This window comes from Parasteatoda tepidariorum, unplaced genomic scaffold (assembly GCF_982258835.1).
Source record: "Parasteatoda tepidariorum strain Cologne lab strain unplaced genomic scaffold, Ptep-v5.0 scaffold_41, whole genome shotgun sequence".
Classification (NCBI taxonomy): domain Eukaryota; kingdom Metazoa; phylum Arthropoda; class Arachnida; order Araneae; family Theridiidae; genus Parasteatoda; species Parasteatoda tepidariorum.
In genome coordinates this window covers 115,167-131,559 of record NW_028257400.1, presented here as the reverse complement: position 1 = coordinate 131,559, position 16,393 = coordinate 115,167, and positions in this window count along the sequence as shown.

Sequence of the window (16,393 nt, the reverse complement as noted above, 5' to 3'; positions counted from 1 at the left end):
CTCATTTTAAGCTTCTCAGAACACTTTATTTCGCATAGGCATACATAGTAAACTTTAGGGTCACTCTGTGTACCCCCTAATTGACCTATAATTATTTCCTGTGGTAGGGTACACTATAACCCTGTAATATAATACGTGGTCCAGTTTAAAAATTATAGGTCAATATTAAGGTCCGATACCGTGCCGTTAGTTAACATAGAAAAGTGTCTTCGTATTTCCATGTTTTAATGCACTATTTAAAATATACATAGTGTATCATCTAATTGACCTATAATTATTTCCTGTGGTAGGGTACACTATTACCCTGTAATATAATACCTGGTCCAATTTAAATATTATGGGTCAATATTAAGGTCTGATATTGCGCCTTGCGTTAGTTAACCATTGAAAGATGTCTTTGAATTTTTAAAGCATTTTAGAACGCTTATTTCTTCATTTTAAGCATCTCAGAACACTCTATTTCGCATAGACATACATAGTAAAATTTAGGGTCACGCTGTGTACCCCCTAAATGACCTATAATTATTTCCTGTGGTAGGGTACATTATTACCCTGTAATATAATACGTGGTCCAATTTGAAAATTATAGGTCAATATTAAGGTCCGATACCGTGCCGTTAGTTAACATAGAAAAATGTCTTTGAATTTTTAAAGCATTTTAGAACGCTTATTTCCTCATTTTAAGCTTCTCAGAACACTTTATTTCGCATAGGCATACATAGTAAAATTTAGGGTCACGCTGTGTACCCCCTAAATGACCTATAATTAATTCCTGTGGTAGGGTACACTATTACCCTGTAATATAATACGTGGTCCAATGTAAAAATTATAGGTCAATATTAAGTTCCGATACCGTGCCGTTAGTTAACATTGAAAAATGTCTTCGTATTTCCTTGTTTTAATGCACTATTTAAAATATACATAGTGTACCCCCTAATTGACCTATAATTATTTCCTGTGGTAGGGTACACTATTACCCTGTAATACAATACCTTGTTCAATTTAAATATTATGGGTCAATATTAAGGTTTGATATTGCGCCTTGCGTTAGTTAACCATTGAAAGATGTCTTTGAATTTTTAAAGCATTTTAGAACGCTTATTTCTTCATTTTAAGCTTCTCAGAACACTTTATTTCGCATAGGCATACATAGTAAACTTTAGGGTCACGCTGTGTACCCCCTAATTGACCTATAATTATTTCCTGTGGTAGGGTACACTATTACCCTGTAATATAATAGGTGGTCCAATTTAAAAATTATAGGTCAATATTAAGGTCCGATACCGTGCCGTTAGTTAGCATAGAAAAATGTCTTTGAATTTTAAAAGCATTTTAGAACGCTTATTTCCTCATTTTAAGCTTCTCAGAACACTTTATTTCGCATAGGCATACATAGTAAACTTTAGGGTCACACTGTGTACCCCCTAATTGACCTATAATTATTTCCTGTGGTAGGGTACACTATTACCCTGTAATATAATACCTGGTCCAATTTAAATATTATGATTCAATATTAAGGTCTGATATTGCGCCTTGCGTTAGTTAACCATTGGAAGATGTCTTTGAATTTTTAAAGCATTTTAGAACGCTTATTTCTTCTTTTTAAGCATCTCAGAACACTCTATTTCGCATAGGCATACATAGTAAAATTTAGGGTCACGCTTCGTACCCCCTAAATGACCTATAATTATTTCCTGTGGTAGGGTACACTATTACCCTGTAATATAATACGTGGTCCAATTTAAAAATTATAGGTCAATATTAAGGTCCGATACCGTGCCGTTAGTTAACATAGAAAAATGTCTTTGAATTTTTAAAGCATTTTAGAACGCTTATTTCCTCATTTTAAGCTTCTCAGAACACTTTATTTCGCATAGGCATACATAGTAAACTTTAGGGTCACGCTGTGTACCCCCTAATTGACCTATAATTATTTCCTTTGGTAGGGTACACTATTACCCTGTAATATAATACCTGGTCCAATTTAAATTTTATGGGTCAATATTAAGGTCTGATATTGCGCCTTGCGTTAGTTAACCATTGAAAGATGTCTTTGAATTTTTAAAGCATTTTTGAAACTTTATTTCTTCATTTTAAGCTTCTCAGAACACTCTATTTCGCATAGGCATACATAGTAAAATTTAGGGTCACGCTGTGTACCCCCTAAATGACCTATAATTATTTCCTGTGGTAGGGTACACTATTACCCTGTAATATAATACGTGGTCCAATTTAAAAATTATAGGTCAATATTAAGTTCCGATACCGTGCCGTTAGTTAACATTGAAAAATGTCTTCGTATTTCCATGTTTTAATGCACTATTTAAAATATACATAGTGTATCATCTAATTGACCTATAATTATTTCCTGTGGTAGGGTACACTATTACCCTGTAATATAATACCTGGTCCAATTTAAATATTATGGGTCAATATTAAGGTCTGATATTGCGCCTTGCGTTAGTTAACCATTGAAAGATGTCTTTGAATTTTTAAAGCATTTTAGAACGCTTATTTCTTCATTTTAAGCATCTCAGAACACTCTATTTCGCATAGACATACATAGTAAAATTTAGGGTCACGCTGTGTACCCCCTAAATGACCTATAATTATTTCCTGTGGTAGGGTACATTATTACCCTGTAATATAATACGTGGTCCAATTTGAAAATTATAGGTCAATATTAAGGTCCGATACCGTGCCGTTAGTTAACATAGAAAAATGTCTTTGAATTTTTAAAGCATTTTAGAACGCTTATTTCCTCATTTTAAGCTTCTCAGAACACTTTATTTCGCATAGGCATACATAGTAAAATTTAGGGTCACGCTGTGTACCCCCTAAATGACCTATAATTAATTCCTGTGGTAGGGTACACTATTACCCTGTAATATAATACGTGGTCCAATGTAAAAATTATAGGTCAATATTAAGTTCCGATACCGTGCCGTTAGTTAACATTGAAAAATGTCTTCGTATTTCCTTGTTTTAATGCACTATTTAAAATATACATAGTGTACCCCCTAATTGACCTATAATTATTTCCTGTGGTAGGGTACACTATTACCCTGTAATACAATACCTTGTTCAATTTAAATATTATGGGTCAATATTAAGGTTTGATATTGCGCCTTGCGTTAGTTAACCATTGAAAGATGTCTTTGAATTTTTAAAGCATTTTAGAACGCTTATTTCTTCATTTTAAGCTTCTCAGAACACTTTATTTCGCATAGGCATACATAGTAAACTTTAGGGTCACGCTGTGTACCCCCTAATTGACCTATAATTATTTCCTGTGGTAGGGTACACTATTACCCTGTAATATAATAGGTGGTCCAATTTAAAAATTATAGGTCAATATTAAGGTCCGATACCGTGCCGTTAGTTAGCATAGAAAAATGTCTTTGAATTTTAAAAGCATTTTAGAACGCTTATTTCCTCATTTTAAGCTTCTCAGAACACTTTATTTCGCATAGGCATACATAGTAAACTTTAGGGTCACACTGTGTACCCCCTAATTGACCTATAATTATTTCCAGTGGTAGGGTACACTATTACCCTGTAATATAATACCTGGTCCAATTTAAATATTATGGGTCAATATTAAGGTCTGATATTGCGCCTTGCGTTAGTTAACCATTGGAAGATGTCTTTGAATTTTTAAAGCATTTTAGAACGCTTATTTCTTCTTTTTAAGCATCTCAGAACACTCTATTTCGCATAGGCATACATAGTAAAATTTAGGGTCACGCTTCGTACCCCCTAAATGACCTATAATTATTTCCTGTGGTAGGGTACACTATTACCCTGTAATATAATACGTGGTCCAATTTAAAAATTATAGGTCAATATTAAGGTCCGATACCGTGCCGTTAGTTAACATAGAAAAATGTCTTTGAATTTTTAAAGCATTTTAGAACGCTTATTTCCTCATTTTAAGCTTCTCAGAACACTTTATTTCGCATAGGCATACATAGTAAAATTTAGGGTCACGCTGTGTACCCCCTAAATGACCTATAATTAATTCCTGTGGTAGGGTACACTATTACCCTGTAATATAATACGTGGTCCAATGTAAAAATTATAGGTCAATATTAAGTTCCGATACCGTGCCGTTAGTTAACATTGAAAAATGTCTTCGTATTTCCTTGTTTTAATGCACTATTTAAAATATACATAGTGTACCCCCTAATTGACCTATAATTATTTCCTGTGGTAGGGTACACTATTACCCTGTAATACAATACCTTGTTCAATTTAAATATTATGGGTCAATATTAAGGTTTGATATTGCGCCTTGCGTTAGTTAACCATTGAAAGATGTCTTTGAATTTTTAAAGCATTTTAGAACGCTTATTTCTTCATTTTAAGCTTCTCAGAACACTTTATTTCGCATAGGCATACATAGTAAACTTTAGGGTCACGCTGTGTACCCCCTAATTGACCTATAATTATTTCCTGTGGTAGGGTACACTATTACCCTGTAATATAATAGGTGGTCCAATTTAAAAATTATAGGTCAATATTAAGGTCCGATACCGTGCCGTTAGTTAGCATAGAAAAATGTCTTTGAATTTTAAAAGCATTTTAGAACGCTTATTTCCTCATTTTAAGCTTCTCAGAACACTTTATTTCGCATAGGCATACATAGTAAACTTTAGGGTCACACTGTGTACCCCCTAATTGACCTATAATTATTTCCAGTGGTAGGGTACACTATTACCCTGTAATATAATACCTGGTCCAATTTAAATATTATGGGTCAATATTAAGGTCTGATATTGCGCCTTGCGTTAGTTAACCATTGGAAGATGTCTTTGAATTTTTAAAGCATTTTAGAACGCTTATTTCTTCTTTTTAAGCATCTCAGAACACTCTATTTCGCATAGGCATACATAGTAAAATTTAGGGTCACGCTTCGTACCCCCTAAATGACCTATAATTATTTCCTGTGGTAGGGTACACTATTACCCTGTAATATAATACGTGGTCCAATTTAAAAATTATAGGTCAATATTAAGGTCCGATACCGTGCCGTTAGTTAACATAGAAAAATGTCTTTGAATTTTTAAAGCATTTTAGAACGCTTATTTCCTCATTTTAAGCTTCTCAGAACACTTTATTTCGCATAGGCATACATAGTAAACTTTAGGGTCACGCTGTGTACCCCCTAATTGACCTATAATTATTTCCTTTGGTAGGGTACACTATTACCCTGTAATATAATACCTGGTCCAATTTAAATTTTATGGGTCAATATTAAGGTCTGATATTGCGCCTTGCGTTAGTTAACCATTGAAAGATGTCTTTGAATTTTTAAAGCATTTTAGAAACTTTATTTCTTCATTTTAAGCTTCTCAGAACACTTTATTTCGCATAGGCATACATAGTAAATTTTAGGGTCACGCTGTGTACCCCCTAATTGACCTATAATTATTTCCTGTGGTAGGGTACACTATTACCCTGTAATATAATAGGTGGTCCAATTTAAAAATTATAGGTCAATATTAAGGTCCGATACCGTGCCGTTAGTTAGCATAGAAAAATGTCTTTGAATTTTTAAAGCATTTTAGAACGCTTATTTCCTCATTTTAAGCTTCTCAGAACACTTTATTTCGCATAGGCATACATAGTAAACTTTAGGGTCACTCTGCGTACCCCCTAATTGACCTATAATTATTTCCTGTGGTAGGGTACACTATAACCCTGTAATATAATACGTGGTCCAATTTACAAATTATAGGTCAATATTAAGGTCCGATACCGTGCCGTTAGTTAACATAGAAAAGTGTCTTCGTATTTCCTTGTTTTAATGCACTATTTAAAATATACATAGTGTACCCCCTAATTGACCTATAATTATTTCCTGTGGTAGGGTACACTATTACCCTGTAATATAATACCTGGTCCAATTTAAATAATATGGGTCAATATTAAGGTCTGATATTGCGCCTTGCGTTAGTTAACCATTGAAAGATGTCTTTGAATTTTTAAAGCATTTTTGAACGCTTATTTCTTCATTTTAAGCATCTCAGAACACTCTATTTCGCATAGGCATACATAGTAAAATTTAGGGTCACGCTGTGTACCCCCTAAATGACCTATAATTATTTCCTGTGGTAGGGTACACTATTTCCCTGTAATATAATACGTGGTCCAATTTAAAAATTATAGGTCAATATTAAGGTCCGATACCGTGCCGTTAGTTAACATAGAAAATGTCTTTGAATTTTTAAAGCATTTTAGAACGCTTATTTCCTCATTTTAAGCTTCTCAGAACACTTTATTTCGCATAGGCATACATAGTAAACTTTAGGGTCTCTCTGTGTACCCCCTAATTGACCTATAATTATTTCCTGTGGTAGGGTACACTATAACCCTGTAATATAATACGTGGTCCAATTTAAAAATTATAGGTCAATATTAAGGTCCGATACCGTGCCGTTAGTTGACATAGAAAAGTGTCTTCGTATTTTCTTGTTTTAATGCACTATTTAAAACATACATAGTGTACCCCCTAATTGTCCTATAATTATTTCCTGTTGTAGGGTACACTATTACCCTGTAATATAATACCTGGTCCAATTGAAATATTATGGTTCCATATTAAGGTCTGATATCGCGCCTTGCGTTAGTTAACCATTGAAAGATGTCTTTGAATTTTTAAAGCATTTTAGAACGCTTATTTCTTCATTTTAAGCTTCTCAGAACACTCTATTTCGCATAGGCATACATAGTAAATTTTAGGGTCATGCTGTGTACCACCTAATTGACCTATAATTATTTCCTGTGGTAAGGTACACTATTACCCTGTAATATAATACGTGGTACAATTTAAAAATTATAGGTCAGTATTAAGGTCCGATACCGTGCCGTTAGTTAACATAGAAAAGTGTCTTCGTATTTCCTTGTTTTAATGCACTATTTAAAATATACATAGTGTACCCCCTAATTGACCTATAATTATTTCCTGTGGTAGGGTGCACTATTACCCTGTAATATAATACCTGGTCCAATTTAAATATTATGGGTCAATATTAAGGTCTGATATTGCGCCTTGCGCTAGTTAACCATTGAAAGATGTCTTTGAATTTTTAAAGCATTTTAGAACGCTTATTTCTTCATTTTAAGCTTCTCAGAACACTTTATTTCGCATAGGCATACATAGTAAAATTTAGGGTCACGCTGTGTACCCCCTAAATGACCTATAATTATTTCCTGTGGTAGGGCACACTATTACCCTGTAATATAATACGTGGTCCAATTTAAAAATTATAGGTCAATATTAAGGTCCGATACCGTGCCGTTAGTTAACATAGAAAAATGTCTTTGAATTTTTAAAGCATTTTAGAACGCTTATTTCCTCATTTTAAGCTTCTCAGAACACTTTATTTCGCATAGGCATACATAGTAAACTTTAGGGTCACTCTGTGTACCCCCTAATTGACCTATAATTATTTCCTGTGGTAGGGTACACTATAACCCTGTAATATAATACGTGGTCCAGTTTAAAAATTATAGGTCAATATTAAGGTCCGATACCGTGCCGTTAGTTAACATAGAAAAGTGTCTTCGTATTTCCATGTTTTAATGCACTATTTAAAATATACATAGTGTATCATCTAATTGACCTATAATTATTTCCTGTGGTAGGGTACACTATTACCCTGTAATATAATACCTGGTCCAATTTAAATATTATGGGTCAATATTAAGGTCTGATATTGCGCCTTGCGTTAGTTAACCATTGAAAGATGTCTTTGAATTTTTAAAGCATTTTAGAACGCTTATTTCTTCATTTTAAGCATCTCAGAACACTCTATTTCGCATAGACATACATAGTAAAATTTAGGGTCACGCTGTGTACCCCCTAAATGACCTATAATTATTTCCTGTGGTAGGGTACATTATTACCCTGTAATATAATACGTGGTCCAATTTGAAAATTATAGGTCAATATTAAGGTCCGATACCGTGCCGTTAGTTAACATAGAAAAATGTCTTTGAATTTTTAAAGCATTTTAGAACGCTTATTTCCTCATTTTAAGCTTCTCAGAACACTTTATTTCGCATAGGCATACATAGTAAAATTTAGGGTCACGCTGTGTACCCCCTAAATGACCTATAATTAATTCCTGTGGTAGGGTACACTATTACCCTGTAATATAATACGTGGTCCAATGTAAAAATTATAGGTCAATATTAAGTTCCGATACCGTGCCGTTAGTTAACATTGAAAAATGTCTTCGTATTTCCTTGTTTTAATGCACTATTTAAAATATACATAGTGTACCCCCTAATTGACCTATAATTATTTCCTGTGGTAGGGTACACTATTACCCTGTAATACAATACCTTGTTCAATTTAAATATTATGGGTCAATATTAAGGTTTGATATTGCGCCTTGCGTTAGTTAACCATTGAAAGATGTCTTTGAATTTTTAAAGCATTTTAGAACGCTTATTTCTTCATTTTAAGCTTCTCAGAACACTTTATTTCGCATAGGCATACATAGTAAACTTTAGGGTCACGCTGTGTACCCCCTAATTGACCTATAATTATTTCCTGTGGTAGGGTACACTATTACCCTGTAATATAATAGGTGGTCCAATTTAAAAATTATAGGTCAATATTAAGGTCCGATACCGTGCCGTTAGTTAGCATAGAAAAATGTCTTTGAATTTTAAAAGCATTTTAGAACGCTTATTTCCTCATTTTAAGCTTCTCAGAACACTTTATTTCGCATAGGCATACATAGTAAACTTTAGGGTCACACTGTGTACCCCCTAATTGACCTATAATTATTTCCTGTGGTAGGGTACACTATTACCCTGTAATATAATACCTGGTCCAATTTAAATATTATGATTCAATATTAAGGTCTGATATTGCGCCTTGCGTTAGTTAACCATTGGAAGATGTCTTTGAATTTTTAAAGCATTTTAGAACGCTTATTTCTTCTTTTTAAGCATCTCAGAACACTCTATTTCGCATAGGCATACATAGTAAAATTTAGGGTCACGCTTCGTACCCCCTAAATGACCTATAATTATTTCCTGTGGTAGGGTACACTATTACCCTGTAATATAATACGTGGTCCAATTTAAAAATTATAGGTCAATATTAAGGTCCGATACCGTGCCGTTAGTTAACATAGAAAAATGTCTTTGAATTTTTAAAGCATTTTAGAACGCTTATTTCCTCATTTTAAGCTTCTCAGAACACTTTATTTCGCATAGGCATACATAGTAAATTTAGGGTCACGCTGTGTACCCCCTAATTGACCTATAATTATTTCCTTTGGTAGGGTACACTATTACCCTGTAATATAATACCTGGTCCAATTTAAATTTTATGGGTCAATATTAAGGTCTGATATTGCGCCTTGCGTTAGTTAACCATTGAAAGATGTCTTTGAATTTTTAAAGCATTTTTGAAACTTTATTTCTTCATTTTAAGCTTCTCAGAACACTCTATTTCGCATAGGCATACATAGTAAAATTTAGGGTCACGCTGTGTACCCCCTAAATGACCTATAATTATTTCCTGTGGTAGGGTACACTATTACCCCTGTAATATAATACGTGGTCCAATTTAAAAATTATAGGTCAATATTAAGTTCCGATACCGTGCCGTTAGTTAACATTGAAAAATGTCTTCGTATTTCCATGTTTTAATGCACTATTTAAAATATACATAGTGTATCATCTAATTGACCTATAATTATTTCCTGTGGTAGGGTACACTATTACCCTGTAATATAATACCTGGTCCAATTTAAATATTATGGGTCAATATTAAGGTCTGATATTGCGCCTTGCGTTAGTTAACCATTGAAAGATGTCTTTGAATTTTTAAAGCATTTTAGAACGCTTATTTCTTCATTTTAAGCATCTCAGAACACTCTATTTCGCATAGACATACATAGTAAAATTTAGTGTCACGCTGTGTACCCCCTAAATGACCTATAATTATTTCCTGTGGTAGGGTACATTATTACCCTGTAATATAATACGTGGTCCAATTTGAAAATTATAGGTCAATATTAAGGTCCGATACCGTGCCGTTAGTTAACATAGAAAAATGTCTTTGAATTTTTAAAGCATTTTAGAACGCTTATTTCCTCATTTTAAGCTTCTCAGAACACTTTATTTCGCATAGGCATACATAGTAAAATTTAGGGTCACGCTGTGTACCCCCTAAATGACCTATAATTAATTCCTGTGGTAGGGTACACTATTACCCTGTAATATAATACGTGGTCCAATGTAAAAATTATAGGTCAATATTAAGTTCCGATACCGTGCCGTTAGTTAACATTGAAAAATGTCTTCGTATTTCCTTGTTTTAATGCACTATTTAAAATATACATAGTGTACCCCCTAATTGACCTATAATTATTTCCTGTGGTAGGGTACACTATTACCCTGTAATACAATACCTTGTTCAATTTAAATATTATGGGTCAATATTAAGGTTTGATATTGCGCCTTGCGTTAGTTAACCATTGAAAGATGTCTTTGAATTTTTAAAGCATTTTAGAACGCTTATTTCTTCATTTTAAGCTTCTCAGAACACTTTATTTCGCATAGGCATACATAGTAAACTTTAGGGTCACGCTGTGTACCCCCTAATTGACCTATAATTATTTCCTGTGGTAGGGTACACTATTACCCTGTAATATAATAGGTGGTCCAATTTAAAAATTATAGGTCAATATTAAGGTCCGATACCGTGCCGTTAGTTAGCATAGAAAAATGTCTTTGAATTTTAAAAGCATTTTAGAACGCTTATTTCCTCATTTTAAGCTTCTCAGAACACTTTATTTCGCATAGGCATACATAGTAAACTTTAGGGTCACACTGTGTACCCCCTAATTGACCTATAATTATTTCCAGTGGTAGGGTACACTATTACCCTGTAATATAATACCTGGTCCAATTTAAATATTATGGGTCAATATTAAGGTCTGATATTGCGCCTTGCGTTAGTTAACCATTGGAAGATGTCTTTGAATTTTTAAAGCATTTTAGAACGCTTATTTCTTCTTTTTAAGCATCTCAGAACACTCTATTTCGCATAGGCATACATAGTAAAATTTAGGGTCACGCTTCGTACCCCCTAAATGACCTATAATTATTTCCTGTGGTAGGGTACACTATTACCCTGTAATATAATACGTGGTCCAATTTAAAAATTATAGGTCAATATTAAGGTCCGATACCGTGCCGTTAGTTAACATAGAAAAATGTCTTTGAATTTTTAAAGCATTTTAGAACGCTTATTTCCTCATTTTAAGCTTCTCAGAACACTTTATTTCGCATAGGCATACATAGTAAAATTTAGGGTCACGCTGTGTACCCCCTAAATGACCTATAATTAATTCCTGTGGTAGGGTACACTATTACCCTGTAATATAATACGTGGTCCAATGTAAAAATTATAGGTCAATATTAAGTTCCGATACCGTGCCGTTAGTTAACATTGAAAAATGTCTTCGTATTTCCTTGTTTTAATGCACTATTTAAAATATACATAGTGTACCCCCTAATTGACCTATAATTATTTCCTGTGGTAGGGTACACTATTACCCTGTAATACAATACCTTGTTCAATTTAAATATTATGGGTCAATATTAAGGTTTGATATTGCGCCTTGCGTTAGTTAACCATTGAAAGATGTCTTTGAATTTTTAAAGCATTTTAGAACGCTTATTTCTTCATTTTAAGCTTCTCAGAACACTTTATTTCGCATAGGCATACATAGTAAACTTTAGGGTCACGCTGTGTACCCCCTAATTGACCTATAATTATTTCCTGTGGTAGGGTACACTATTACCCTGTAATATAATAGGTGGTCCAATTTAAAAATTATAGGTCAATATTAAGGTCCGATACCGTGCCGTTAGTTAGCATAGAAAAATGTCTTTGAATTTTAAAAGCATTTTAGAACGCTTATTTCCTCATTTTAAGCTTCTCAGAACACTTTATTTCGCATAGGCATACATAGTAAACTTTAGGGTCACACTGTGTACCCCCTAATTGACCTATAATTATTTCCAGTGGTAGGGTACACTATTACCCTGTAATATAATACCTGGTCCAATTTAAATATTATGGGTCAATATTAAGGTCTGATATTGCGCCTTGCGTTAGTTAACCATTGGAAGATGTCTTTGAATTTTTAAAGCATTTTAGAACGCTTATTTCTTCTTTTTAAGCATCTCAGAACACTCTATTTCGCATAGGCATACATAGTAAAATTTAGGGTCACGCTTCGTACCCCCTAAATGACCTATAATTATTTCCTGTGGTAGGGTACACTATTACCCTGTAATATAATACGTGGTCCAATTTAAAAATTATAGGTCAATATTAAGGTCCGATACCGTGCCGTTAGTTAACATAGAAAAATGTCTTTGAATTTTTAAAGCATTTTAGAACGCTTATTTCCTCATTTTAAGCTTCTCAGAACACTTTATTTCGCATAGGCATACATAGTAAACTTTAGGGTCACGCTGTGTACCCCCTAATTGACCTATAATTATTTCCTTTGGTAGGGTACACTATTACCCTGTAATATAATACCTGGTCCAATTTAAATTTTATGGGTCAATATTAAGGTCTGATATTGCGCCTTGCGTTAGTTAACCATTGAAAGATGTCTTTGAATTTTTAAAGCATTTTAGAAACTTTATTTCTTCATTTTAAGCTTCTCAGAACACTCTATTTCGCATAGGCATACATAGTAAAATTTAGGGTCACGCTGTGTACCCCCTAAATGACCTATAATTATTTCCTGTGGTAGGGTACACTATTACCCTGTAATATAATACGTGGTCCAATTTAAAAATTATAGGTCAATATTAAGTTCCGATACCGTGCCGTTAGTTAACATTGAAAAATGTCTTCGTATTTCCTTGTTTTAATGCACTATTTAAAATATACATAGTGTACCCCCTAATTGACCTATAATTATTTCCTGTATTAGGGTACACTATTACCCTGTAATACAATACCTTGTTCAATTTAAATATTATGGGTCAATATTAAGGTTTGATATTGCGCCTTGCGTAAGTTAACCATTGAAAGATGTCTTTGAATTTTTAAAGCATTTTAGAACGCTTATTTCTTCATTTTAAGCTTCTCAGAACACTTTATTTCGCATAGGCATACATAGTAAACTTTAGGGTCACGCTGTGTACCCCCTAATTGACCTATAATTATTTCCTGTGGTAGGGTACACTATTACCCTGTAATATAATAGGTGGTCCAATTTAAAAATTATAGGTCAATATTAAGGTCCGATACCGTGCCGTTAGTTAGCATAGAAAAATGTCTTTGAATTTTTAAAGCATTTTAGAACGCTTATTTCCTCATTTTAAGCTTCTCAGAACACTTTATTTCGCATAGGCATACATAGTAAACTTTAGGGTCACTCTGCGTACCCCCTAATTGACCTATAATTATTTCCTGTGGTAGGGTACACTATAACCCTGTAATATAATACGTGGTCCAATTTAAAAATTATAGGTCAATATTAATTTCCGATACCGTGCCGTTAGTTAACATAGAAAAGTGTCTTCGTATTTCCTTGTTTTAATGCACTATTTAAAATATACATAGTGTACCCCCTAATTGACCTATAATTATTTCCTGTGGTAGGGTACACTATTACCCTGTAATACAATACCTTGTTCAATTTAAATATTATGGGTCAATATTAAGGTTTGATATTGCGCCTTGCGTTAGTTAACCATTGAAAGATGTCTTTGAATTTTTAAAGCATTTTAGAACGCTTATTTCTTCATTTTAAGCTTCTCAGAACACTTTATTTCGCATAGGCATACATAGTAAACTTTAGGGTCGCGCTGTGTACCCCCTAATTGACCTATAATTATTTCCTGTGGTAGGGTACACTATTACCCTGTAATATAATAGGTGGTCCAATTTAAAAATTATAGGTCAATATTAAGGTCCGATACCGTGCCGTTAGTTAGCATAGAAAAATGTCATTGAATTTTAAAAGCATTTTAGGACGCTTATTTCCTCATTTTAAGCTTCTCAGAACACTTTATTTCGCATAGGCATACATAGTAAACTTTAGGGTCACACTGTGTACCCCCTAATTGACCTATAATTATTTCCTGTGGTAGGGTACACTATTACCCTGTAATATAATACGTGGTCCAATTTAAAAATTATGGGTCAATATTAAGGTCCGATACCGTGCCGTTAGTTAACATAGAAAAGTTTCTTCGTATTTCCTTGTTTTATTGCACAATTTAAAATATACATAGTGTACCCCCTAATTGACCTATAATTATTTCCTGTGGTAGGGTACACTATTACCCTGTAATATAATACCTGGTCCAATTTAAATATTATGGGTCAATATTAAGGTCTGATATTGCGCCTTGCGTTAGTTAACCATTGAAAGATGTCTTTGAATTTTTAAAGCATTTTAGAACGCTTATTTCTTCATTTTAAGCATCTCAGAACACTCTATTTCGCATAGACATACATAGTAAAATTTAGGGTCACGCTGTGTACCCCCTAAATGACCTATAATTATTTCCTGTGGTAGGGTACATTATTACCCTGTAATATAATACGTGGTCCAATTTGAAAATTATAGGTCAATATTAAGGTCCGATACCGTGCCGTTAGTTAACATAGAAAAATGTCTTTGAATTTTTAAAGCATTTTAGAACGCTTATTTCCTCATTTTAAGCTTCTCAGAACACTTTATTTCGCATAGGCATACATAGTAAAATTTAGGGTCACGCTGTGTACCCCCTAAATGACCTATAATTAATTCCTGTGGTAGGGTACACTATTACCCTGTAATATAATACGTGGTCCAATGTAAAAATTATAGGTCAATATTAAGTTCCGATACCGTGCCGTTAGTTAACATTGAAAAATGTCTTCGTATTTCCTTGTTTTAATGCACTATTTAAAATATACATAGTGTACCCCCTAATTGACCTATAATTATTTCCTGTGGTAGGGTACACTATTACCCTGTAATACAATACCTTGTTCAATTTAAATATTATGGGTCAATATTAAGGTTTGATATTGCGCCTTGCGTTAGTTAATCATTGAAAGATGTCTTTGAATTTTTAAAGCATTTTAGAACGCTTATTTCTTCATTTTAAGCTTCTCAGAACACTTTATTTCGCATAGGCATACATAGTAAACTTTAGGGTCACGCTGTGTACCCCCTAATTGACCTATAATTATTTCCTGTGGTAGGGTACACTATTACCCTGTAATATAATAGGTGGTCCAATTTAAAAATTATAGGTCAATATTAAGGTCCGATACCGTGCCGTTAGTTAGCATAGAAAAATGTCTTTGAATTTTAAAAGCATTTTAGAACGCTTATTTCCTCATTTTAAGCTTCTCAGAACACTTTATTTCGCATAGGCATACATAGTAAACTTTAGGGTCACACTGTGTACCCCCTAATTGACCTATAATTATTTCCTGTGGTAGGGTACACTATTACCCTGTAATATAATACCTGGTCCAATTTAAATATTATGGGTCAATATTAAGGTCTGATATTGCGCCTTGCGTTAGTTAACCATTGGAAGATGTCTTTGAATTTTTAAAGCATTTTAGAACGCTTATTTCTTCTTTTTAAGCATCTCAGAACACTCTATTTCGCATAGGCATACATATTAAAATTTAGGGTCACGCTTCGTACCCCCTAAATGACCTATAATTATTTCCTGTGGTAGGGTACACTATTACCCTGTAATATAATACGTGGTCCAATGTAAAAATTATAGGTCAATATTAAGTTCCGATACCGTGCCGTTAGTTAACATTGAAAAATGTCTTCGTATTTCCTTGTTTTAATGCACTATTTAAAATATACATAGTGTACCCCCTAATTGACCTATAATTATTTCCTGTGGTAGGGTACACTATTACCCTGTAATTCAAAACCTTGTTCAATTTAAATATTATGGGTCAATATTAAGGTTTGATATTGCGCCTTGCATAGTAAACTTTAGGGTCACACTGTGTACCCCCTAATTGACCTATAATTATTTCCTGTGGTAGGGTACACTATTACCCTGTAATATAATACCTGGTCCAATTTAAATATTATGGGTCAATATTAAGGTCTGATATTGCGCCTTGCGTTAGTTAACCATTGGAAGATGTCTTTGAATTTTTAAAGCATTTTAGAACGCTTATTTCTTCTTTTTAAGCATCTCAGAACACTCTATTTCGCATAGGCATACATATTAAAATTTAGGGTCACGCTTCGTACCCCCTAAATGACCTATAATTATTTCCTGTGGTAGGGTACACTATTACCCTGTAATATAATACGTGGTCCAATTTAAAAATTATAGGTCAATATTAAGGTCC